At 45.5% G+C, this 25250-nt stretch overlaps 1 long non-coding RNA gene across 1 annotated transcript; it reads right to left on the bottom strand.

Annotated features, from left to right (window-relative positions):
- Window positions 1-244: 244 nt before the first annotated feature.
- On the bottom strand, window positions 245-24468 carry LOC309534428. Its single transcript, XR_014220716.1, has 5 exons — window positions 24391-24468; window positions 23052-23142; window positions 20643-20713; window positions 19822-19940; window positions 245-410 (listed from the first exon to the last, which is right to left on the bottom strand). It is a non-coding gene; the product is annotated as an uncharacterized lncRNA (long non-coding RNA).
- Window positions 24469-25250: the final 782 nt, after the last annotated feature.

Genomic DNA, 25250 nt, shown 5'->3' with positions numbered 1-25250 from the left:
GAGATGCCAGGCTATTGGAAGTTTCACGGAAGACAGGAGACGGATGTGATGTTACTGGTTTCCTGTTCCTTTGTTTTCCAGTTGCTCTCTGCTCTCATAGAGAGATGTATTTTCTTTTCTGTCTGCGTAGTTAGGAATAAAACTCTTTGCAATGTAGCTCATATTTTCTCGTCCTTCCCTGCATGCTGGATACTCTGCGTAATGAGGGAATGTGCCTGGAGGAGGAGCTCAACAACTTTGGCTCCCCCAAAAAATCTCAACAACTTTGGTCAATCCAATGGGTAGATCATTGCCAGATTTGTTAAAGTGGGAGTAGATTGCAGTTTCTTGGAAGTTGGACATACCTGTGCTGGAGGAATCTTCCTGGGTGTTTACCCATGCCTTTGCTGGTCACAAATCTGGTTTTAGATCTGAAAGACCAAGGAAAAGTGGAGGTTTATATTCAAGGTGTAATTCAGCAAAATTTGTGACTTTGCACATTGGGTTAAACCACAGAACCTAGGACTTGCCAATCAGAAGGTCGGCGGTTCGAATCCCCGCGACAGGGTGAGCTCCCGTTGCTCGGTCCCTGCTCCTGCCCACCTAGCAGTTCGAAAGCACGTCAAAGTGCAAGTAGATAAATAGGTACTGCTCCGGCGGGAAGGTAAACGGTGTTTTCGTGCGCTGCTCTGGTTTGCCAGAAGCAGCTTAGTCATGTTGGACACATGACCCGGAAGCTGTATGCCAGCTCCCTCGGCCAATAAAAACGAAATGAGCGCCGCAACCCTAGAGTCGGTCACGCGTCCCCTCCATCCTAGATTACTTAAACTAAAAGGCTAAAACTAGCCTCTCTACGCTTCCTCTGAAGCTGCAAAGGGATGCATTCTGTTGAACTCCCAAACGCGAGGAAGGAAGAATAATAACTAGCAAATATATCATCTCCCAACATCTATCAACATCCCTACGCCGCTTGACATGTCAGAAGCAGCAGCCAGCTCAACGTATTTCCAGTGTGGCAGTGTGGGAAGAACGCTGGCAGACAGCACTGGGAATGTCTATCACTTCCTGGGTTCACAGTGAACTTGTCTGACACATACTATTCAGCTAGTTTACCTTGGTAGGGTATTACTTTCTTATCTCCTTACATTAATTGATTCTACATCCCTTAATAGCTCAATAGCTTATCAGGCTCTTCCACTCAGTAGACCTACTGAATGTCTGCAGGCAATTAGAGTGTCATTTTCAGTAATAACAAGTTTCCTTGAGAAGTTCCTGATGAGCCGGCTTTATTGCTCAGATTATAAACTGAAGCCCTGTCCTGTTATGAACACAGGTACAAATTGAAATGACTTCTCGAGAGCAACGGAAATCTCCCTGTTCCAGCCCTGGAAAGGGGATTTCAGGCTTTTACATAGACGGCAGCCTCTTGCCTTGCTATCCCCACTGGCCACCAGACTTTCCACTTCATATCATTGTGTAGTCCGCTTCCAATTTTCTGTCAGGTGAATGTCATTTACAACCCTGGAGTTTCTGTGACAAAATCCCTAGATGTGTTCATTCCGTTCGTTTCTACCTCAAGGGTAGCGGGGCTCAACATCACAGTGTAATTATTATCGCCCTTGTTCGTGGTTGCCAATCGCATGGTTAAGTGTGAAGTCGGGGATATAAATACCCTGCCTTCAGATTCGCATGTTCAGTTGGCCAGCTGAGAACTAGCAGCTTTAAAAAGGAAAAAGGAAATAATTCTAATTATTTACTCTGTGACAGGCTTCGTTCCCACCTCTCCCCCTTTTGCTGGAAATGAACAGCACTGAGGTATTTGGGTCCAATCAAACCGGATTTCTGATCTCAGCCTGGGGGAGCAAAGAGAGAGGTAGACAGAAGGATTACAAGCCCTTTATTGGGATATAGACAAGATTAATGTGTTGGGAAAACAGAGACATCACCTTGCCAACAAAGGTCCGTATACTTAAAGCTATGGTTTTCCCAGTAGTGATGTATGGAAGTGAGAGCTGGACCATAAAGAAGGCTGATCGCCGAAGAATTGATGCTTTTGAATTCTGGTGCTGGAGGAGACTCTTGAGAGTCCCATGGACTGCAAGAAGATCAAACCTCTCCATTCTGAAGGAAATCAGCCCTGAGTGCTCACTGGAAGGACAGATCGTGAAGCTGAGGCTCCAATTCTTTGGCCACCTCATGAGAAGAGAAGACTCCCTGGAAACGACCCTGATGTTGGGAAAGATGGAGGGCACAGGGAGAAGGGGACGACAGAGGACGAGATGGTTGGACAGTGTTCTCGAAGCTACCAGCATGAGTTTGACCAAACTGCGGGAGGCAGTGGAAGACAGGAGGGCCTGGTGTGCTCTGGTCCATGGGGTCACAAAGAGTTGGACACGGCTAAACGACTAAACAACAACAACAACAAATGTGTTGGGAGAACAGTGTATTTTAAAATATTTTGTTGCGGTTACTGTGTATCAGTGCAGATCAAACATCTTCAGCTTCTCCCCACCCCCAAGCAAAGGTGATTTCTGCCTCTGGTATTTGCATATGCATTGACCCACTTAATTGTTTATAACAAGTCACTTAGGTATAGAAGTAATTGAGTTTGGTCAGAAGTTTTGTCGCTACTGAGGAATAATTACAAGTGGTCTGAAATTGTCTCGGCAAGACTTCTGAAACCTCATTGAAACCAGAGAAGTTTCACATCTTCCCTACTAGGTTATATATTGTAAGGAGTTCCTTGTTAGTCTGTGCAGCTGCAAATGAGTGAGAAATTAGAAGGGTAGAGGCAAAACTTCCCCACAGGAAAGACTAAAAGTGAAATACACAACAAGAATAAGCTTTACCCATAGCTTAAAAGGTGAATTGCACAAATTCATAGGGAAGGTTTTATTACCCATGAGAACAACCAGTAGCATAGCTCTGAATATAAGTTGCTAGCAAGTTGGTAGGTAAACAATGGGAAAGGGTTGACCTGGGTGAGAGTTGTTGGGTGATAATTGTTGAAAACAGGATTCTGGACTAAAATTGTGGAGGGTTACCAACCTTTTCAGCCCTGTGGGGATCTTTGGGAATTTTAGAAAGTGTTGGAGGCGCCACTCACAAAATGGCTGCCCTTGGGTGTGGCGCAACACAAAATGGCTGCCACATCTAAATGAGCAGAAGGGACAGGAGCACAAATGGTGAAGGCATGTCTGGGAATCTCTTTAAAATGGCATCGGGGAGGATTTCTGCTGAATCAGAAAAGCCGGACATACGGCAAGTTGGAGTAATATATATATATAATTATAAAAATCAAAGAAAAACTCCAAAACAAATTTTTTGGAGAGGAGATGGAAAAGGGCACCTACACCAGCCATTGCTGTGCTCACCCACAGAGAAAATAAGCTATTGGATCTCTCCTCTGTTCAGAAGGGAAGGTGGGTAACCAATCCTGGTATCCAAGGTAACTATCTGGTGCCTCCCAGCCCATCTCTACATCCAGCCAGTCCATGACAACCTACAATGAAGTGCATCTAGCCATTCAGTTGGAGCCAGCACTGTTGGGCACTGCCACTTTTGGAGAACAGTTGGGATCCACCAATGGTATCGATTCCATTGGCACTGGATTTCAGCCTATAGGTTTCCACACATGTCCTTTCCATTCATGTATTTTTAATCTTTTGTTGGAAGCCGCCCAGAGTGGCTGGGGAAACCCAGCCAGATGGGCGGGGTAGAAATAATAAATTATTATATTATTATTATTCACATGAAGTTAATCAAAAGCCAAGTTCCTTCTTCACCAACAAAAATTGCAGTATTACTTCCAATCAGACTAGGAAGACTGGGCCAACACTCTTTGGGTCTTCACATGAGCAAAAATTCTGGTAAAGTATTATCACATGCAAATACCAAATCTGAGGATTTGAAGTAGTCCCCCTCACCTACTAAACAAATTTCACCTTAAGCAATAATTTGCTCCAGCTCTGAAGATAATTGATAGATTGCTTAATAGCGGCCATTTCCCACTGTAATGAGAGAATCATACAGTACAGTGGATGCTTGGGTTGCAAACGTGATCTGTGCGGGAGGCATGTTTGCAACCCACAGCAGTCACAACCCGCAGGGCCGCATCAGTGCACATGCAGGTTGCGATTCGGCGCTTCTGCACATGCGCAAAGCGCGATTTAGTGCTTCTGCGCATGTGCGACCGCTGAAACCCGGAAGTAACCCGTTCCAGTACTTCCGGGTTTCAGCACGTCCGTAACCCAAAAAAACACAACCTGAAGCATCTGTAACCCAAGGTATGACTGTATTACATCAATAGCAAGTAGCACACACGTCAGTTACTACATTATTTTTGTTGGGTTGTTGAAATAGCATACATATATTATTACTCTTTGTTGTAAATTAAAATGTCAGAACTATTTGTGGATGTTACACCTAAAAAAAGATCCATCTGACACCCAGATTATCAGTATGCAAGAGCCACAAGGGTGTCTATTGGAACCCGCCATGAATGATTAACCAATGAGTTAAAAAATAAATAAATGCAATTCAGTTAGTATTGAATGCTGCAAAGCTGGTGTCAAAAGCTTGGCTTCTTCACCAATTTGCAAGGTAGTTCCAACACACTGGGTTCTCTCTCCCTTTTTAACGAACAGCTCAAGTTTTTTTTATTTAATTTCATTGTCACCTTTTCATTCTCAGCTGATTTTCTTACCAAATCTGTGCTTTGCATTCATCTCGCCCCCCCCATAACAGAAATATCTTGTTTTCCTACCCTCCCCAACATCCCCACCCTTTGATGCAGCTGCCTCTCCTGATGGTGTTATCTTGTGGGCTGCCAGATAAATGTTTCCCATCCATTTTTATTTATTTTATCGATATTTTCCCTCTGCCCATTCATCCATGGGCATTTAACATTCTGCCAAAGAAAAGATGTAGAAATCAGACTCATATACACCTGCATGTGCACATGTGGGTGTGTATTGTGATAATTTACAACATTTAAATAGTTTAATATCTGTCTTGTTCCTGTCGGCACAAATATTAAAATACGAGTCTCAGGAACAGAACATTTTGTGCACAAGAGAACTTCCTTCCTTCCTCTTCCTGTTCATTTTCATCAGAAATGCATATAGACTTCAGAACCAAACTGGAAGTTGGGCATAAATTGCACAGTGTAGTGAATTAGAGACTTCCTGTCTTAACTGCGGCTAACCACAATAAGGATCAAAGGACCTGTATCTTGGCTTATTAAGATGAGATATGATCGACCAGACCGGTCAGAGACGCTATCATAATGGTCTTGTTTTGTTATAATAATAATAATAATTTTTGTAGTTAAAGTATTTTTCGCTCCATAAGACACACCTAGTTTTTAGAGGAAAACAAGAAAAAAAAATATTCTGAACGAAACAGTGGATGTATAATTTTTGTGGTTCATGCTGTGGCCACAAACATGTGATTTGACGGTGTGTATGGGGTAGCCCAATGCAAAAATCCTGAGGATCCACGTGGATCTGTGCTTTGTAACCACATTTTTGCACCATTGCGGCTCCACAAAATAGTGGAATTTTTTTTGGTGCAGGTTGAGGATCCATGGGCTTTTACCTCCCCATTCCCAGGCAGCCTCCTTTATTGCTAGCGTCCCTTATCTTATGTCCCCCTTTATGCGGGGCTGCCCTTGAAGCTGTCCCAGAAACTCCAGCGGGTACAGAATGCTGCAGCGAGGCTCCTCACGGGGTCTCTGCCATGGGAGCATATTCATCCAGTGCTTTACAAGCTGCACTGGCTCCCGGTGGAGTACAGGGTCAGATTTAAGGTGCTGCTTTTGACCTTTAAAGCCCTTCACGGCCTAGGACCCTCGTACCTACGGGACCGCCTCACCTGGTATGCCCCACGGAGAGCCTCAAGGTCCATAAATAACAACACCCTAGTGGTCCCAGGCCCTAAGGAAGTTAGATTGGCTTCAACCAGAGCCAGGGCCTTTTCAGCACTGGCCCCAACTTGGTGGAACGCTCTGTCTCATGAGACCAGGGCCCTGCAGGATCTGATTTCTTTCCGCAGGGCCTGTAAGACAGAGTTGTTCCGCCTGGCCTTTGGCTTGGAGCCAATTTGATTCCCTCCCCCCCCCCATTTTCTTTTTTCTTTTCCTTCTCCTACAATGAGGCTACATTTTAATATTTTAATGTTCCATTATTATTATTATTTTTTATAAAATTTTTATTGGGTTTTCACATTTTATATAGACAAAAACAAAAACACAAGAAACAAATAAACACATAAACAAAGAAAGAAAAAAAAAAGAAAACAACAACAAACATATATACTTTCCCGAAAATATTATTTCCTAACCCTGGTCATTGACTTCCCCCTACCCCCTCCCTTGCATCCCCATTTCCAAATTTATGTCAGCAAATTGGCATTTCCCTATCCTAATATTAGTCCTTTTATAAAAACAAACAAAATTAATTTTTTCTAAGTTGGACCTCAATTCCCTTCCATCGATTTCCCATTTTGTCTTGAATAATGATCTTTTTAACCAAATCCCATAATCATGGATGTTGTTAGAACTTAATTTTTCCCTCCCTCCCATCCCCGGTTTGCGTCCCTTCCCAAAGCATGTCCAAAATAACAGTTCTTAGCCCGGGTTCCTCACGTCCGAGGCCCTCCAGTCTCTTTCAGTCCCTCTCCGCCGGTCTTGTTGGTAACCCTTTATGCCAGTCGTCACATCTCGAAAGAGTTCTTTCACCATCAGTCCAAAGTCTCTTCCCATATTTGCAAACAGCTGCTGAAGAGTTTCCACAAGGCATGAATCTTGAAGGTAATCAAAGTCAGAGTCTATGTGGAGGCCCCAATTATATTTCTTTATTTTAAATTCCTTAATTTCATAAACTCCCAGGGCCTCCACTTTCGTCTTCTGCATCTTTCGTGGATTTATAGTAGATTTACTCCAATAGTCTCCTTGTTTGTATTCCACAGGCGTCAGCTTCTGCTCAGTATTTTCCCACATCACTTCTTCTCTTTCTTGTTTTGTCTTCTCCTCTGCTTTTATTATCATTTCTGATTCAGCTGTGGATTCTTTCTCATTGAGGTCCTCTTTAAATTCAGCAGGACTACTTGTTTCAGAAGTCAAGGTCATCAATTGTTCACTCATAGCCGTAGTCTGCTCTTGTAAGATTCCAACCAAATAAAACATCCTTTCGATTTCTCCCAGTATCTTTCCATCCACAGCCATTGTAATTCCACAGAATTCCCTCTAGAGGGAATCTGGTTACTTAGTATTCTTTTCCCCAACAGTCCTCTGTCTTGTTATTGTTTCTTTAATTCCAACAATTTTAGATCAATTGTAACTCTTTTTAATCCAGAGGTAACTTAGGTAGCAATTTTCCACTATTAACAGTCCGTTTGACAGCTTTGACAGCTGTCAAACTCTGCGCTTCTTAAACCAGCTCCAAAGCAGGACGCTCCCGGGCCCGGGAGGGGGGTTGTTTACAGCAGAACATAAAACATCCAACACTCCTCTCTCCTGCTCAAAATTTCCAAATCTTGGAAGTTACTATCTTTTTTAGAACTCACCCTTTACCGGGTAGGCACTCCAGCTTAGTTCTTTTTTCGTTGCTCTAGATCGTCTGCAAGGTAGGGGGTGCGGACTTCCTTTTAGCACATCCCCCGATCGTCTCAAATTCAGTGGATAAATTTCTTAAAAGCCAAGTCCAAATTACTCACGGGTTGTTTTTTCAGCCGAATTTCAAGGAAGGAAGTCAGCGCTCTCCGGTCATGGCTCGCGGCTTCGCTCAGCAGAGGTAGCGATGGACTCTCAGTGCCGCGCCACCCCCCGTATCCCCTCCGCAGCCTTTAAAAAGGCTCTTCGCGAATCAGGGGGGGCACTTAAGGCACCCGCCGAGTCTTCAGTCCGCAGGCATTCCGCGCCTGCGGTTTTAAGGGTCCCCGTGTCGCCGGCACGGCAAAGACCCGTCCCCTGCTGAGCCGATTCCCTCCGGAGCTCGGAGGGAATCCGCCATTCCCAGATCGCGTCAACCCCGGAAGTCTAATGTTCCATTATTTTAATGTTGTATTTTATTTTTGTTTTTAAGTTGTAATCATTCATCTTGTTTTTATTATTGCTTGTAAGCCGCTCTGAGCCCGGCCTTGGCTGGGGAGGGCGGGGTATAAATAAAAAAATATTATTCTTCTTATTCTTCTTCTTATTCTTCTTATTCTTATTATTATTATTATTATTATTATTATTATTATTATTATTATCTCCCTCCCCGATCACTTGCCAATCAGCTGCTTCCTTTCAACACCCCCTTCCCTTTTTCAAAAAAAAAACAAAACAAAACACGACCTGCTTTTCACCCCTGGGCAATTCAGCTCCAGGGACCACGCATTCGCTCCATAAGATTCACAGACATTTCCCCTTACTTTTTAGGAAGAAAAAAGTGTGTCTTATAGAGCGAAAAATACGGTCTACCCCACCCACCTTGTCAGGCATGCTAGTCAATTTTGGTGCTGAATTGCCCGTTCCCAAGTCTAGAAAAGTCCTTGCTACAGCTTCTCCTGTTGAGTGGAGGAGCTATTGCAACAAGACTTTTCTGAGTCAATCTTTGGCACTGATCCAGTTGGACACTAGTGTCGTGAATTCTTCAGGTACAAGCTCAGCATACATGATAACAGGTGTTAATGAACTCCTCTTAGTTCACAGACAATTAGGATACCTGTTCAACCTCTCATAAGGCAAGAATATACATGGATTCCTACTGTAGCTTTACTGTAAAGAGTCCTCTCTCTCTCTCTCTCTCTCTCTCTCTCTCTCTGTGTGTGTGTGTGTGTCTGTGTGTGTGTGTGTGTTTAAACTGCCCATATAGTTTATCTCATGTTTGCTAAATATTTAAATTGAACTCAAACAGTGTGACCACAATATCCAGCGATTAAAATTGTTTTAGAATGCAGTTAGCTCTTGACTTCTTGTTAAAAGATTAGGAAGCGATGATATATATATTTTTAATTTCAAGGGGGAAGTTGCGGAGGGGGGGAGGAGTGAAATGTGTGTATATGTAAGTGCTAATAAATTGCTATTAAACAGTATTAATCCCTCCTGCTTGAACAGAGATAATGTCAGCTATTGGTACTTAACCACACAATTTATTGCAACTGCCTTATCTTGGGTTAGTGCTTTCTCATTCACACATAAACTTGAGATTTTGTTCTGGGCCATTTTTTTAATGGAGTCCTTCAATTTTTTTTGAAATAAAATAAATAAATCCAAACCTTAATTTCTTCTTTCCTCATCTCCTGCTGGGCTTTGCATAAAAGTTTAATTTGGCTGAGATTCCTTTTTAAAAAATCATTTCTGTTTAATGCTTTGCAGATTTTCTGTCACCAAACTGCCCGTCCTTTTGAACAAAAGCCTGAGGAGTGGTAATCACCAGCTCTTTCCTGCGCTTGCAGTAAATGTCAGGTTTTCTTCAGCTGGATTTTGGGAGGGGGGGTTGATGGGAAAGGATATATTTCCACTCCTCTTGGCAAGACAAATTAATCAGCCTGTCTTTAAGAACTGCTGGCACGAAGAGTTCCAACACTGGCGCTTTCTTGGTGAAAAGGAAACTGGACATGTTTCAATGTGAGGAGTTAGGACCACAGTGGGTACTGCACCTGGGACTACCTGAGCATAGCTGTCAACTTACAGATTTGAAAATAAGGGACCAGCAGCCTTGAAAATAAGGGATCAGCAACCAAAATAAGGGATTTTCCGAACACTGGTATGTTCAACTTCTGAGCCCCTCTGAGCCAAAGGCAGAAAACCCAGCCAGCAGCCAAACGAAGCCTCAAGCGGTGGTTCCCACAGCGCAGCAACCCGGCAAAGGGGATGCAGCAAGGAAAACCACCGCCACCTCTCCGCTGGGAAGCGCTGAGCAAAAGCGAGTCCCCAGGCAACGCAGCCGATTTGATTGGCACAAGGCATGGAAGCTCCACCCCCCAGTCGTTCTTAGACTCCTTATTGGGTGAGCAACGCAGCCAAGCAACACAGTTGGAGCCTCCCTCCTCCCTGGCCGACAGGGAGGGAGGGAGAGGAGCTACTTCCTTTGAAACCCGGGAAATTTAAGGGCCATCATCAATAAGGGACAGCAGCGGGACACAGCGCTGGGATAAGGGACTTTCTCACCAAATAAGGGACAGTTGACAGCTATGTACCTGAGGCCTATCTGGCAAAGATTCAGCCATCACCTGGTTCAATAAATTGTGAATAGCTCCAACTACAATCTGGCCCCATGATGGAGCCCTCGCAAGACCTCTTCACCACAAGCAATCAGCACTCTTATTCTTTAAATGGGTTGTTTTATTAAGATATTCCACAGATCCTGTTTGGGTGCAAGATTTGAGGTAGAAATGATTTCATAAACAAATGAATCTAGGTCAGGGTATCTTTGCGGTTTTGCAATTCGGCCTTAAGAGATGCCATCCATATTGAGAAATGGTTTCTACAGCAGGTCTTAGCAGGCTGTCAATCACACAACTAACTTCCAGCTTTCTCTGTACATGTGAGAGAAAGAAGCTTATTTCCATATCTTAATTAAAATTTCTATTAATCCCATCTGAGGCTTTGTAACTTCAGGATGCATGCACAGAAAATAATAGCATTATTATTTCTGATAAACACTTGAGGCAGATTATTCCATAAGGTTTACCATGTCTTGTGTTGATGAACAGCGGCGACAAATCTGTGTTACAGGACAAGAGTTTAGAAAGCAGAAATTGTGTGTGCATTTGCATGTGCGCAAGAGTCTGGAAAACTTAACTCACATCCACCAGTTTGGTCAGCTGTGCCGGATTGCACACTGATGTCCACAGTGGTTACATGTTGGCAGCAAGTGTACATCAGAGAAGGAGATGGAAGAGAAATGTATGGCATTTTCTGTTTGGTTGTCCTCTAGCGTCAAAACGTCCAGAGCCAGCCCTGGATTCTGTGGATGCAGGGACATGCCTGGCATGCCCTGTTTTTGGACCCATTGCCCACAGGGCACAACCAGCAGAAGAGAAACATTCCTGGACTTTGGAAAGAGAATTCTGCAACATTCTATGGCCCTCATCTGCCCTTCCAGGGAACATAAGTGTGATGGCCTGGGATTCGGATTCAGAGGCTGAACCTGAGGAATCCCAGCCTGCACAGGAGTCCCCGCCTCCAGGGCCGGCTGAGCCAGGGCAGGGGCTTGAATCTGAAGGGCCCTCACCTGTGCCGGATCCTCAGGAGCAGACACCAGCTGAGTCTGCTCGGGCTCCTGAGGTGATGGAGGACCCATGGCCTGCAGGTGCTCCACTCTCAGCCCCGTCAGGGGAAGGTGAGGTTGCCTCTGGGTCCGGTGACCCCCCAGCCTCTACTGAGCTGCAGAGGCTCAGGGCAGAGAGGCGGAGGGAACTAAGTTCCTACAGGAGGAGTGCTCGCCTCCAGGCCAGGAGAGGCGAGTCACCTGTGGACCTTTGCCTTGGGGCAGATAAAAGCCAGCCAGCCCCAGCCCCAAGTTGCAGGAGCAACGTTGTTGCTAGCCTGTTGCTGCCTGCACCCTGTCCTGCTCTTCTGCCAGAGTTCCTGACCTCACCCGACTCCCTGCCTTGGACCCAGCTACAGCTTTGACAGACAGCCTCCATACCGCACCATCAACCTCGGACTGGACTCGGACCTCGCCTCTCAGTTAGCCCCAGGACCAGCACAATAAGGTTCCTCCCTCAATCATGGGAGGAGGAAGGGGGCAGTGGGGGCGGTCCGCCCCTGGTGTCACCACTGAGGCCGGGTGACAAAATGCCAGGCGGCACTCATCGCAGAGCCTGAAGTGTGCCCAAGCTATGCATCTCTCCTGGGAGTGACGCAGTGACTTGGGTGCCCGCAGGCTCTGCGCTGGCCCAAACGGTCCGCCCGCCGCCTCTCCCTCAGCTGTAGGGTGGCTGAGTGGGAGGAGGCAAGCAGACTCCTCGGAGGCCCCACAAAGCATCCTGCCCCGGCTGGCCCAGCCCTGTGAGCAGCTGGCCCTGCCCCATGGGCATCTGCCCCCGCCCCAGGGCGCAGGTCACACACGCTGCCCCTGGCATCCAATCGGCTTGCTCCACCGCTGCCATCAATGACTGATGGCATAGCCCTGTTTTCTTCCAGATATTTTTGGGGAAAGTCACTCAGATTTTTAAAGGATCAATGTTGAGCTGAGGCTACATGTCTTAAAGGGACTGATTTTCCTAAATTCAAATAGCACAGGTGTCACCAACCTTTGGGGGTCTCTAAGCATATTTACATACTCGATAAAGCATTGTGAGCTTTAAATGAATTATATATAAAAAAACCCTCCGCTGCAGTCCAGCACACAGGGCAACCTATTCTACTGGATAATTTCAGGGCAGGGTACCAGGTGCACCCATAAGTGCTATACTAGCAACCTCTAAAGCAGCATAACAGAAATGAATAAATATTTATTTATAAACTAAATATTTTATTTTTATGATGTGTGTGTGTGTGTGTGTGTGTGTGTGTGTGTGTGTGTGTGTGTGAATTAATGCATGTATGTATGTCTATGTGTAAGGTACATCTGCAGCTCATAAATGTGAGGAATGTGGGCCATAGAATCCAATACACAGCAGCAAAGCGACTCCGTTATTAAGTCTGTAATTGCCAATAATTAATTTGCTAATTGCATGCAACTAATCTGTGTCCTTTTTGTTTTATATCAATTAACAGAGTAATTTTTTAAAAAGCAATCTACTTGATAGTTCCTCACTGGCAGACCTAGCCCAGCAGAGCTAATGAAACAGGGCAGCCCCTTTAACTAACCTCATTAGGATCCCTCCTTTTGTTGAACGTCCTGGAAGAAATAGTTAATTCTGCTGCAGGAGAGCCTTTGATGTTAAGAGTGCTAATGAGGGGACTGAGTTGCTCTGATGATGTTTGTTTAGAAGGCTGTTTTGCTAGTCGCAGTGGAATCCAGTAGTTTTCCCCCTCTCCTCTCTATTTCTGAAATCTTGGTGCAAGCAGATTAATTCCCCCCACCCTCCATCAAGACATTACAGAACACTGCATAGCTGACATGGTCACTAATCCATTATATATCTTCAGGTTTTATGGGGAAAGCAGTTTTGCACCCACCAGCCATCCATGAGGGGTGTTCCAAATTTCCCATGCCCCCAACGGCATGAGGAGGGGAGAACTCAACTCTTCTTTATGTCTCACAAGTAGTAACGTTTTGTTACTGTGGTTGTTAGCTGTTGTTGTCGTTTAGTCGTGTCCGACTCTTCGTGACCCCCTGGACCAGAGCACGCCAGGCACTCCTGTCTTCCACTGCTTCCTGCAGTTTGGTCAAACTCATGCTGGTAGCTTCGAGAACACTGTCCCACCATCTCGTCCTCTGTCGTCCCCTTCTCCTTGTTGAGAGCCAGTGTGGTGTAGTGGTTAAGAGCGGTAGTCACGTAATCTGGGTAACCGGGTTCGCGTCTCCGCTCCTCCACATGCAGCTGCTGGGTGACCTTGGGCCAGTCACACTTCTGTGAAGTCTCTCAGCCCCACTCACCTCACAGAGTGTTTGTTGTGGGGGAGGAAGGGAAAGGAGATTGTTAGCCGCTTTGAGACTCCTTAAAGGGAGTGAAAGGCGGGATATCAAATCCAAACTCTTCTTCTTCTTCTTGTGCCCTCCATCTTTCCCAGCATCAGGGCCTTTTCCAGGGAGTCTTCTCTTCTCATGAGGTGGCCAAAGTATTGGAGCCTCAGCTTCAGGATCTGTTAGTTACTTGTTACCAAAGGTCTCCAAGTGACTGAAAACTTGTTTAAAAACAGTAAAGCATCACAACTGTCTGCTGGATCAGACCAATGGCCCATTTAGTCCAGCATCCTGTTCTCACAGTAGCCAAGCAGATGCCTGTGAGAAACCAAGGAGCAGAACACAAGCACAAAAGCCCTCTCCCCTCCCTGTCGCGAATTCCTCGCGACGCTTTAGCAGAAATGCTCAGAGCTCCAGGTTCTTCAGTGCAGTATATTTATTGTAAGCTATATAGAAGAGTTTGGATTTGATATCCCGCTTTATCACTACCCTAAGGAGTCTCAAAGCAGCTAACCATCTCCTTTCCCTTCCTCCCCCACAACAAACACTCTGTGAGGTGAATGGACAGAAATAGACTGGAAAGAGAAGCTGCTGAATTGCAACTCATTACCAAACTTAAAACCATGGAGAGACCTGGTCTGAACAGAGACATTGGATTCTTATCTCATTATACATGACTAAGCCATTTCTCACCTTCTCAACCCTTGCCTTTTCCTGTTAGACCTATTACAGTCGTTAAGAGTCATCAACAGGCTCATCTCAGCCATCTGCCCATCTCCCATTCCCACCACCCTTCTGAGTAATACCCCTCCCCACCTTCTCACTATATAGAAGGATCTGGCAACTTCTGTTTCAGTGTATCTGAAGAAGTGTGCATGCACACGAAAGCTCATACCAAGAACTAACTTAGTTGGTCTTTAAGGTGCTACTGGAAGGAATTTTTTTATTTTGTCTGTGAGGTGAGTGTGACTAGCGCAAGGTCACCCAGCAGCTGCATGTGGAGGAGAGGGGAAGCGAACCCGGTTCACCAGATTACGAGTCCACTGCTCTTAATCACTACACCACACTGGCTCTCTACAGGCTATAATACACGTCTACACCACCACCACCTTTACTGCTGGACAGGTTTCCCTTTTAAACCGATGACAGCCAATCAACTGACAGCACATTACTGCTGAGTCATTCTGACCCAGCACTTCCATAGAAAGTATTGCAGGCTGATGGCATCAGCCAGTTGCATCAGCTAGCAAACTCAAGCCTGCAGACTTACTATCTCACACAGCATTCTGTGATCCCGACACTCCCATGGTTTCAAACAACTAGGAGTCACTGGCAGCCCTCTCCTCCACCATGAATTTGTCCGATCCTCTTTTAAAGCCATCCGAGCTGGTGACCATCACTGGGGGAGTGAGTTCCATAGTTTAACTATGTGCTGTGTGAAGGACTATATTTCACCAGTCCTAAATCTTCCAATATTCAGCTTCATTAATGTCCGTGAGTTCTTGTGTTATAAGAGGAGAAAAAAACATCACTATCCACTTTCTCCATGGTATGCATAATCTTATAGACGCCTGTCCTATTGCTTCTTACTCACCTTTTGTCTAAACTAAAAAGTCCCAAACACTGCAACCTTTCTTTATATTAATGCCATTGGCTAAACAGCATTTCCCTCTCTTTTAAACAGCACCCTTGCTTATTGCCTTGCCTGCCATTTATCATACTGGTGTTGGCGTGGCTGCCTATCAACAGGCATACAAACTGCCGGGTGACGACAGCCTTACATTTTTATGTATATAGGAGGAAAGCAGTTTGAAAGCACAAAGTGCAAGTAGATAAATAGGTACCACTCCAGTGGGAAGGTAAACGGTGTTTCCATGCGCTGCTCTGGTTCACCAGAAATGGCTCAGCCATGCTGGCCACATGACCCAGAAGCTGTACACCGGATCCCTCAGCCAGCAAAGTGAGATGAGCGCCGCAACCCCAGAGTCGTCCGCGACTGGACCTAATGGTCAGGGGTCCCTTTAACTTTACCATCAAAACAAAGAAACCTCCGTAACAGGAAGATTTGGCAGCACAATAGTAACATTAGTAACGCTAGTTACTACTTCCATCTGGAGTAATTCTTGCAGACAGGGATGGCCCCAGGACATTCTGCTTCCTGGGAATGAGGGGATGGCTCTCCATGCTCCATATACAAAGAAAAACTAGATGGGCAGTTTAGCCTTACTTCGTTGTTGCAAATGGGGCAATGTCCTCTACAGCACGTGCAGGGGGCATCCCAGCTTTGAGGGTACACCACATGGCACACATAGCTCTCTCCTTCAGCTCCTGAGCCAGTGTGGTGTAGTGGTTAAGAGCGGTAGTCACGTAATCTGTGAAACCGGGTTCGCGTCTCCACTCCTCCACATGCAGCTGCTGGGTGACCTTGGGCCAGTCACACTTCTCTGAAGTCTCTCAGCCCCACTCACCTCACAGAGTGTTTGTTGTGGGGGAGGAAGGGAAAGGAGAATGTTAGCCGCTTTGAGACTCCTTAAAGGGAGTGAAAGGCGGGATATCAAATCCAAACTCTTCTTCTTCTTCCTTCTCTGTGCACCCTGCCCCACAGCATCTGCTGCCTGTGGTAGATACCTCACTCTGCCCAATGCTAGGACTGGTCTTGCGCTGTGATTGTTTGTCAGCTACAGGAGTTCCTCTAGGGCTCAGCCAAAGTTGTGTCCTGGTAATAGCATATCCTTCACTTCCAACAATACCTCTTGGTTCTTTGGGTGGAGGGTAGAGAAAGATGTGCAACTGTGCATAGACAGCAGCCTAGCATACAAAGGCGAAAATTGCATTCATTGCTCTGCCCAGTTTTGTCTGTGGCTCCACCCTCCACTGGAATATGGCCCCCAGAAAGGAAGGCGGCCTTTGGGCTGGAACAGGCCCTGTGTTACAGAGTACAAGAAGAAAGCAGTCCCAAGCAACTTATAATATAAACCTTGGCACAGGGAGGGAGCAGGGAACAGAGGAAGGAGAAGGAAATAGGTCGGGGTAAAAATGCGACTGGGAAGCAATCTATGATTGTTTGGGGTGCCCATGCTTAGACTTGGTTACAGGCTGAGGTACAGTCATATGGCCTGACAACGAGGAGGCTGTGCCAATAACAGCTTTCTTAATGACTTTTTAATGAGTTCCACGGTGAGCTGGCAACTTTCTGGCTCATGGCCAATGCTCCTAACTACTACTCCACACATAGCAAATTAGTCAAACCCTCCCAGTGAGAACTGAGACCACATTTGCATGATGATCATTACTACTGATGGCAATCAAGATCTTTTGTCAATTTCTTGACACCTAGTCTAGTCCCACACGCACCCCTAAAAAGATCTGGTCCTCTAATCAGCAGTGGCTAGCTAAGACTAGAGGTCACACTTTCAATTTCCCATGGTGCCTCTGACACAAGCTATATGTGAGGCATTGTGGGAAAATAAAAATGGCGTCTCCTGGCTTCCTGATACTTATTGGAGCAACTACCGCTACTTACTACTACCACTACTGGAAGGGTAGATGGAAAAAGAGGGCAGTGCTCCTATACCTTTAATAGTGAGAAATTATACCTGCTGAAATTCCCTCTTCTACATTACTATTAAAGGTGCAGTAGCTCTGTCCTTTTCCCCCTCTTCCTTTTTTTTTGGGGGGGGGCATATTACATTGGAAGGGGGCAGAAATGTAGGATAGGAATCACCAGGTGACACTTTGTTGATGATCTCCTCAAACCTGCAACTTGCCATGCTAATTCTCATGGAGAGGTAATCCTGTGACTTAAGTGTGTTGCTTCATAGTTTCAAGATCATAGAATCATAGAATAGAATCATAGAATCATAGAGTTGGAAGAGACCACAAGGGCCATCGAATCCAACCCCCTGCCAAGCAGGAAACGCCATCAGAGCACTCCTGACATATGGTTGTCAAGCCTCTGCTTAAAGACCTCCAAAGTAGGAGACTCCACCACACTCCTTGGCAGCAAATTCCACTGTCAAACAGCCCTTACTGTCAGGAAGTTCTTCCTAATGTTTAGGTGGAATCTTCTTTCTTGTAGTTTGGATCCATTGCTCCGTGTCCGCTTCTCTGGAGCAGCAGAAAACAACCTTTCTCCCTCCTCTATGTGACATCCTTTTATATATTTGAACATGGCTATCATATCACCCCTTAACCTCCTCTTCTCCAGGTTAAACATGCCCAGCTCCCTTAGCCGTTCCTCATAAGGCATCGTTTCCAGGCCTTTGACCATTTTGGTTGCCCTCCTCTGGACACGTTCCAGTTTGTCAGTGTCCTTCTTGAATTGTGGTGCCCAGAACTGGACACAGTACTCCAGGTGAGGTCTGACCAGAGCAGAATACAGTGGCACTATTACTTCCCTTGATCTAGATGCTATACTCCTATTGATGCAGCCCAGAATTGCATTGGCTTTTTTAGCTGCCGCGTCACACTGTTGGCTCATGTCAAGTTTGTGGTCAACTAAGACTCCTAGATCCTTTTGACATGTACTGCTCTCAAGCCAGGTGTCACCCATCTTGTATTTGTGCCTCTCATTTTTTTTTTTGCCCAAGTGCAATACTTTACATTTCTCCCTGTTAAAATTCACCTTGTTTGTTTTGGCCCAGTTCTCTAATCTGTCAAGGTCGTTTTGAAGTGTGATCCTGTCCTCTGGGGTGTTAGCCACCCCTCCCAGTTTGGTGTCATCTGCAAATTTGATCAGGATGCCCTTGAGTCCATCATCCAAGTCGTTGATAAAGATGTTGAATAAGACCGGGCCCAAGACAGAACCCTGTGGCACCCCACTAGTCACTCTTCTCCAGGATGAAGAGGAACCATTGATGAGCACCCTTTGGGTTCGGTCAGTCAGCCAGTTACAAATCCACTGAGTGGTAGCATAGTCAAGACCGCATTTTACCAGCTTCTTTACAAGAATATCATGGGGCACCTTGTCAAATGCCTTGCTGAAATCAAGGTAGGCTACATCCACTGCGTTCCCTTCATCTACCGGGCTTGTAATTCTGTCAAAAAACGAGATCAGTTTAGTCTGACATGACTTATTTTTCAGAAATCCATGCTGACTATTGGTGATCACAGCATTCCTTTCTAGGTGCTCACAGACTGTTTGCTTAATGATCTGCTCCAGAATCTTCCCTGCTATTGATGTCAGACTGACTGGGCGATAATTATTTGGGTCCTCTCTTTTCCCCTTTTTGAAAATAGGGACAACATTTGCCCTCCTCCAGTCTGCCGGGACTTCGCCTGTTCTCCAGGAATTCTCAAAGATGACTGCCAGTGGTTCTGAGATCACATCTGCCAGTTCTTTTAATACTCTTGGATGCAGTTCATCTGGCCCTGGAGACTTGAATACATCTAAACTAGCCAAGTATTCTTGCACTATCTCCTTAGTTATTCTGGGCTGTGTTTCCTTTGCTGAATCATTTGCTCCAAATTCTTCAGGTCGGGCATTGTCTTCTTTATCGGAGAAGACTGAGGCAAAGAAGGCATTGAGGAGTTCAGCCCTTTGTGTGTCCCCTGTTTGCATTTCACCATCTTCTCCTCTGAGTGACCCCACAGTTTCTTTGTTCTTCCTTTTGCTACGGACATACCCAGATACTGTCCCTGAGTCCTTTTTTCATGGGGAGCTATTGAAATCTGCTTGGAAAAATTCCTTCCACAGAGAAAACTAGCTTGTTAGAGAGTTGCCTAGCCTATGTTTCTATATGCAGGGAGAAGCATTCATGTGCTGTGTTTCCATGTGCTGGGAGAAGTACCGGTAACTGCCTGTGTAAAAGGAAAAACTCAACAGTGCCCATGTGCACCTGAACTGCAAGCCCTCCCTCACAACTATTCAAAACCTCAACTTCCATCTGCAACAGAATCCCAAAAATTGCACATGCGTAGCTGCGAAATGCAGGGGTAACTTTTTGCATCTTTTTGAACCTCCCAGATGCACGCTTCCCCCCTGTGCTTTGATGATCTGGCAGCAGATCTTCTTGCAGATGGAATAGCTGCTGCTGCATCCTTCGCACAACATCAAAGTCCTGCTGCCTCTCATCCGCTCCCTGCTAAGCAGCTGATGGGCAGGAGAGGACCCAGAGGACCTGGCAAAACCCTGCTGTCAGCTGGAGTTCCTTACTCCTGGTGTACAATGTAAGTGGAATGCTCTTGTTGGAGTGCCTTAAAAAATTAAACAGCAATGGTATTTTGTAAACAAGTAACCAGGCACAAAATACAGGGAGAGATAGAAAGGATAACTCACAGGGTTCCCGGTGCATTCAGTATTCAATATATGTGTCACATTTGCTGTGACCTCACTTCTTACAAGCTTCTCTTGGCTTTTGTTGTGATGTTCCGGGGGAGGTCTATTCCTGCTGTGTTCTGCAGAAAGTGTGATAAAAGCAAAATAAACTGAGATATCAACCCTCTCTCTTTCTCAGCCTCCCTCCCTCATTCTCTCTTTCTCACGCACACAAAACATACACTTCCAAGATGGATAGGTTAGTCATTTTTTCCTCTGCCAGCAGTTTATCCGCTAAGGTTAAATGAACTGAGCGGAGGGTATGGTAGTGACATCACACAAAAAAGAGGAAATGTATCATGGGGGGGGGGGGACAAGAGCACAGATCCGCATAAAAACTGCATAGGATAATTTAGTCCATTTTAGTAATAATTACCCTAATTTAAATCGGACCACAGTAGAGCTTAGCAATGATGATGAAGAAGAGCTTGGATTTGATATCTCGCTTTATCACTACCCTCAGGCATCTCAAAGCAGCCAACAATCTCCTTTCCCTTCCTCCCCCACAACAAACACACTGTGAGGTGAGTAAGGCTGAGAAACTTCAAAGAAGTGTGACTAGCCCAAGGTCACCCAGCAGCTGCATGTGGAGGAGCAGGGAATCGAACCCGGTTCACCAGATTATGAGTCCACCGCTCTTAACCACTACACCACACTGGCTCACTGTGACCAGGTGCTGTTGATGGGCAACATCAAGTTGTACTTTGACCTGTTCCAGCCCTTCCCACCCCAGTCTCCCTTTAGCTTTAAACCAGACATCGGCTGCCCTTCAACAAGAGTACCCTCATCCATGGAGTAGGAGACACAACAACCCTAGCAGAGGCAGGCTGGTGTGGCCAGACAGGATGGTCATCTGGAAAATCAGAAATAATTTGTCAAGTTGAGAAAAACATGCAAGCATGTATCCTTCTCTTCTGAAGGAGCGTCTCCACCCCCATCGTTCAACTGAGGTCCAGTTCTGAGAACCTACTGGCAGTTCCCTCACTGTGAGAAGTGAGGTTGCAGGGAACCAGGCAGAGGGCCTTCTTGGTAGTGGTACCCACCCTGTGGAATGCCCTCCCATCAGATGTCAACTATCTGACTTTTAGAAGACATCTGAAGGTAGCCCTGTTTAGGGAAGTTTTTAATGTTTGATGTTTATCGTGTTTTTAAAATTCTGTTGGGAACCGCCCAGAGTGGCTGGGGAAACCCAGCCAGATGGGTGGGGTATGAATAATTTTTATTATTATTATTATTATCCTGTGGCCACCTCTAGTCAAGCAGATTTCTCAAACAATATGATACCCTGCAAACCATGTTCAATAGAGATGAAAATGGAGTGTAGATCAGAGGTGGAAGAAACTGTTCTCTCGATTTCTCATTTTTCCAGCCTTAAGTTCTGTTGTCCACATTTCCACATCTCTTTGTGATGGTGAAAGAATTGAAGTCCTCATGAAAATTCACCAGCACATTAGTGCAAATGACTCCTAACATACACATTCTTTGCTATGTGATATTGCCTAACATGCACATTTTTTGCATATCAATTTCATTTATTTTTACGTTCTCTTCACAAACATTTTTGCATGTTATTTTCACAAACATTTTAATGCATGCTTTATCGCAGCATGTGGTGCTTTTCCCTCCATGTTACTTGACTGGAGAGCTGCATTGCAAAATTCAGAGAAGTGTGAATTTCATAGGATAGCTGTGTTTCGGTTTGTGCGTTGTTTCTGAAAGTGTGAATGGGGCAGGTTCACCTTTAAATGTGAACTGAATCTGACTTCTCCCCCATTCGTGGCAGAGAGGGTGGGTAGAAGAGTATGGATTTCCCTAGAAGCAGGTGCAAGGGGCTGAATCGCAGCTCCAGCTCTGAGCGTTGCTTCTCTCCCCTCCTGCCAGGCAGCATGTCAAGGAGCAGCTGAGATAAATTGCAATGCCTCCCACTCTCCTGGCCCATTTCTTTCTTATGAATGTGTAATGTATGCTAATGAATTCCTCACTTTGGGGGCATATGGTTAAGACATATAGATAGAGCCTAATCTTAGGAGGAGGAAGAAAGGGGCTTCCATGCTACAAGCTGGGGGTGGGCAGGGAAGGAGAGAGGGAGGGGTGTGTACTGGGTGTTGCCAAATAGACATTTGGGCCAGTGGGAGCAACACTGGTTGGTCTCGAGATTTACCGTATTTATTTATTTTGGAGGAAAGGAAGAGGAAAGCGCATGACTGATTTCTCCATGGAGGGGGGTGGAATGAGAGAGAGGGGAAAAAAATGTATTGCAAGGTTATGGAATAGAGGCAAAGATATTGTTAAAGAGAAAAGAGAGGAGGCATAAATTATTTGATTGATTGATTTTTATTGATTAGATTTATATCCCACCCTTATTCCCAAAGGAGCCCAGGGCAGCATCAGAAAGTCTCCAAGGTGCCCCACCCCCTAGAAAGCATATTAAACTCCCTCCTGACCCCTTCCATACCGCCTCTGTCTCTGGAGGTGATACAAGACCATCATGACTAGTAGCCACTGGTGATAGCCTTCATCTCCCATGAATCTGGTCCAAACCGGTCCAAGTTGAAAGCCATCACCACATCTTGTGGCAGCACACATGGACACAGAACAAAAGAAAATAGAAATCAAGGGTCATCTCCTGCCCACTGCAACACACATCATTCCTGGTCTCTGTGCTGATCAGAGCCACAGCGGAAAAGAACCTTGAAAGCACGTCCCTGATTCTGGAGTTGTTACATATCTAGACCAAGGAAGTTCTCCCACCTTAAAGGCCTTCTTCTCAAAGGAAGGAGTAGTTTTCCACAGGCAAGAACTGGAGGCATGGAGCCACTCTCCTTGCAGTTTGAAATAAAACAGGAAAGCCTACAGACACAAGAACCCCTTGCACATCACAACATTCCCAAAGGTCTTTCCCTCTTGTCCGTTGAGTTTCAAAACAAAAGGCCTGCAGGCATTTGGAGAATACTAAAAAGAAGGCTGTATTTCTCTCTCTCTCTCTCTCTCTCTCTCTCTCTCTCTCTCTCTCTGAGTCAGATAAAGCCCAGTGATGGAGCCCCCTTATCCCAGCTGTGGTGCGCTCTGTGGCTGGTACATCATAATGACATGAAAATGAGACTGAGTGACACTGTTATTAACCTTTGTTACCTCAATAAATCACAGCAAACAGCAGCAATTACTCTGGTTTTCTGACAAATACTACTTACACAGCAGATCTTTCCCTTGTTCTCGGCTCTGACGCGCTCTGTCTTTTAACAACTGGAAGTGGAGCCACGCAGCTGCACACATATCAATTTGCTGAAAAGCAATGGCAATAATTGAGTGCTCTTTCATAATGGCCCATAACAGACTTTCGTACAGTTCTTCTCTTGCCGCATAGTCAACGGGTGGGTGGGGGCAGGCGATGGAATTCCTGCAGTGCAAAGCACTGGCAGAACAGTTGTAAGATACACCCATCAGCACCGCTTGGTGGGGAAGCGATCTCCACGCAGGTGCCATAGGAATGGGGAGAGCCCTCAGCTCAGCTGTGCATCCCAGTTAAAAGCCTCTCAGGCATTAGGGCATGGGCTTTGGCTCAGCAGTAGGGCATCTGTTTTTGCACACAGAAGGTACCTCATTATCTCCAGGTAGGTCAGGAGTGTCCTCTGCCTGAAACCTGGGAGAGCTGTTGCCTGTCTGTATTATTATTATTATTATTATTATTATTATTATTATTATTATTATTACTACTATTATTATTATTATTATATTAAAATGTGTATGCTGCCCTATACCTGTAGATCTCAGGGTGGTTCACAACATAAAATCACAATATGAAGGTGAAATGTACTCGGAGTCGAGAGTGGATTTCATGCTCTTTATTCAGCTCATAGTGGTGAGGAGGTATGGAAGTTCCCCCGAAAAGTCTCCTTTATATACATCATTTACACAATGGGCCCCACGTGATTGGCTAATTCTGGGATTCTCCTGTAGGCCAATCAGGTTACGGATTCACTTCCACCCAGAGTTGGATTGGGTGGCTCCTGTGGACCAATCAGACTGCTGCATTCTGGACCCTATTGTTCTAGGATTTGTTGTACAGTGGTACCTCGGGTTACAGACACTTCAGGTAAAAGGCGCTTCAGATTACAGACTCCGCTAACCCAGAAATAGTACCTCGGGTTAAGAACTTTGCTTCAGGTTGAGAACAGAAATCACGCGTCGGCAGCGGGAGGCCCCATTAGCTAAAGTGGTACCTCAGGTTAAGAACAGTTTCAGATTAAGAACGGACCTCCAGAATGAATTAAGTTCTTAAGCCGAGGTACCACTGTATGCAGTGCTGTTTCCATTTCACTGCAGTTTGCCTTCCAGCAAAAACTATGTTGCTTCTCTCACTGTCCGCTGTGGCAAAATTACATAGCTTACTGAACTAATGTAACTAATCATGTAAATTGCCATGAGTATAGCCAGGGGGCAGGGGGGCAACTCTGCCTAAATCGAGTAAATAAATAAATATACTTAACTAAAAGTAGAAATACTTGGAATATTTGAAATTGAAATAGTCACCAAGGTCACTTGGATGATTTTGTGGTGCATTCTAGCAACGCAACTGGCAAGCCAACTAAGCGATAGACGTGGCTTCTGTGAACTCACCAATCGCCTCACAGGTAGCTCGGTTCTGGAAGAGGACAGGTGGGTGTCCTCCCCGCCCATCATGGTTATCTCCCGCTTGGACTACTGCAATGCGCTCTATGTGGGGCTACCTTTGAAGGTGACTCGGAAACTACAACTAATCCAGAATGCGGCAGCTAGACTGGTGACTGGGGGCGGCCGCCGAGACCATATAACACCGGTCTTGAAAGACCTACATTGGCTCCCAGTACGTTTCCGAGCACAATTCAAAGTGTTGGTGCTGACCTTTAAAGCCCTAAACGGCCTCGGTCCAGTATACCTGAAGGAGCGTCTCCACCACCATCATTCTGCCCGGACGCTGAGGTCCAGCGCCGAGGGCCTTCTGGCGGTTCCCTCATTGCGAGAAGCAAAGCTACAGGGAACCAGGCAGAGGGCCTTCTCGGTAGTGGCGCCTGCCCTGTGGAACGCCCTTCCAGCAGATGTCAAAGCGATAAACAACTACCTGACATTCAGAAGACATCTTAAGGCAGCCCTGTTCAGGGAAGTTTTTAACGTGTGATATTTTATTGTATTTTTGGTTTCTATGGAAGCCGCCCAGAGTGGCTGGGGAGGCCCAGCTAGATGGGCGGGGTATAAATTATTATTATTATTATTATTATTATTATTATTATTATTATTATTATTATCATCATCATCATTATCATAGATCCTGGCTACGCCCATATAAATTACATTGTCATTATGTTATTCCACCCCACTCATGTCAATTTAAAGGAAATGCCATGCAAATGGGA

Source organism: Podarcis vaucheri (assembly GCF_965113315.1).
Source record: "Podarcis vaucheri genome assembly, chromosome: 6".
Classification (NCBI taxonomy): domain Eukaryota; kingdom Metazoa; phylum Chordata; class Lepidosauria; order Squamata; family Lacertidae; genus Podarcis; species Podarcis vaucheri.
This window is presented reverse-complemented; position numbering and strand designations above follow the sequence as displayed.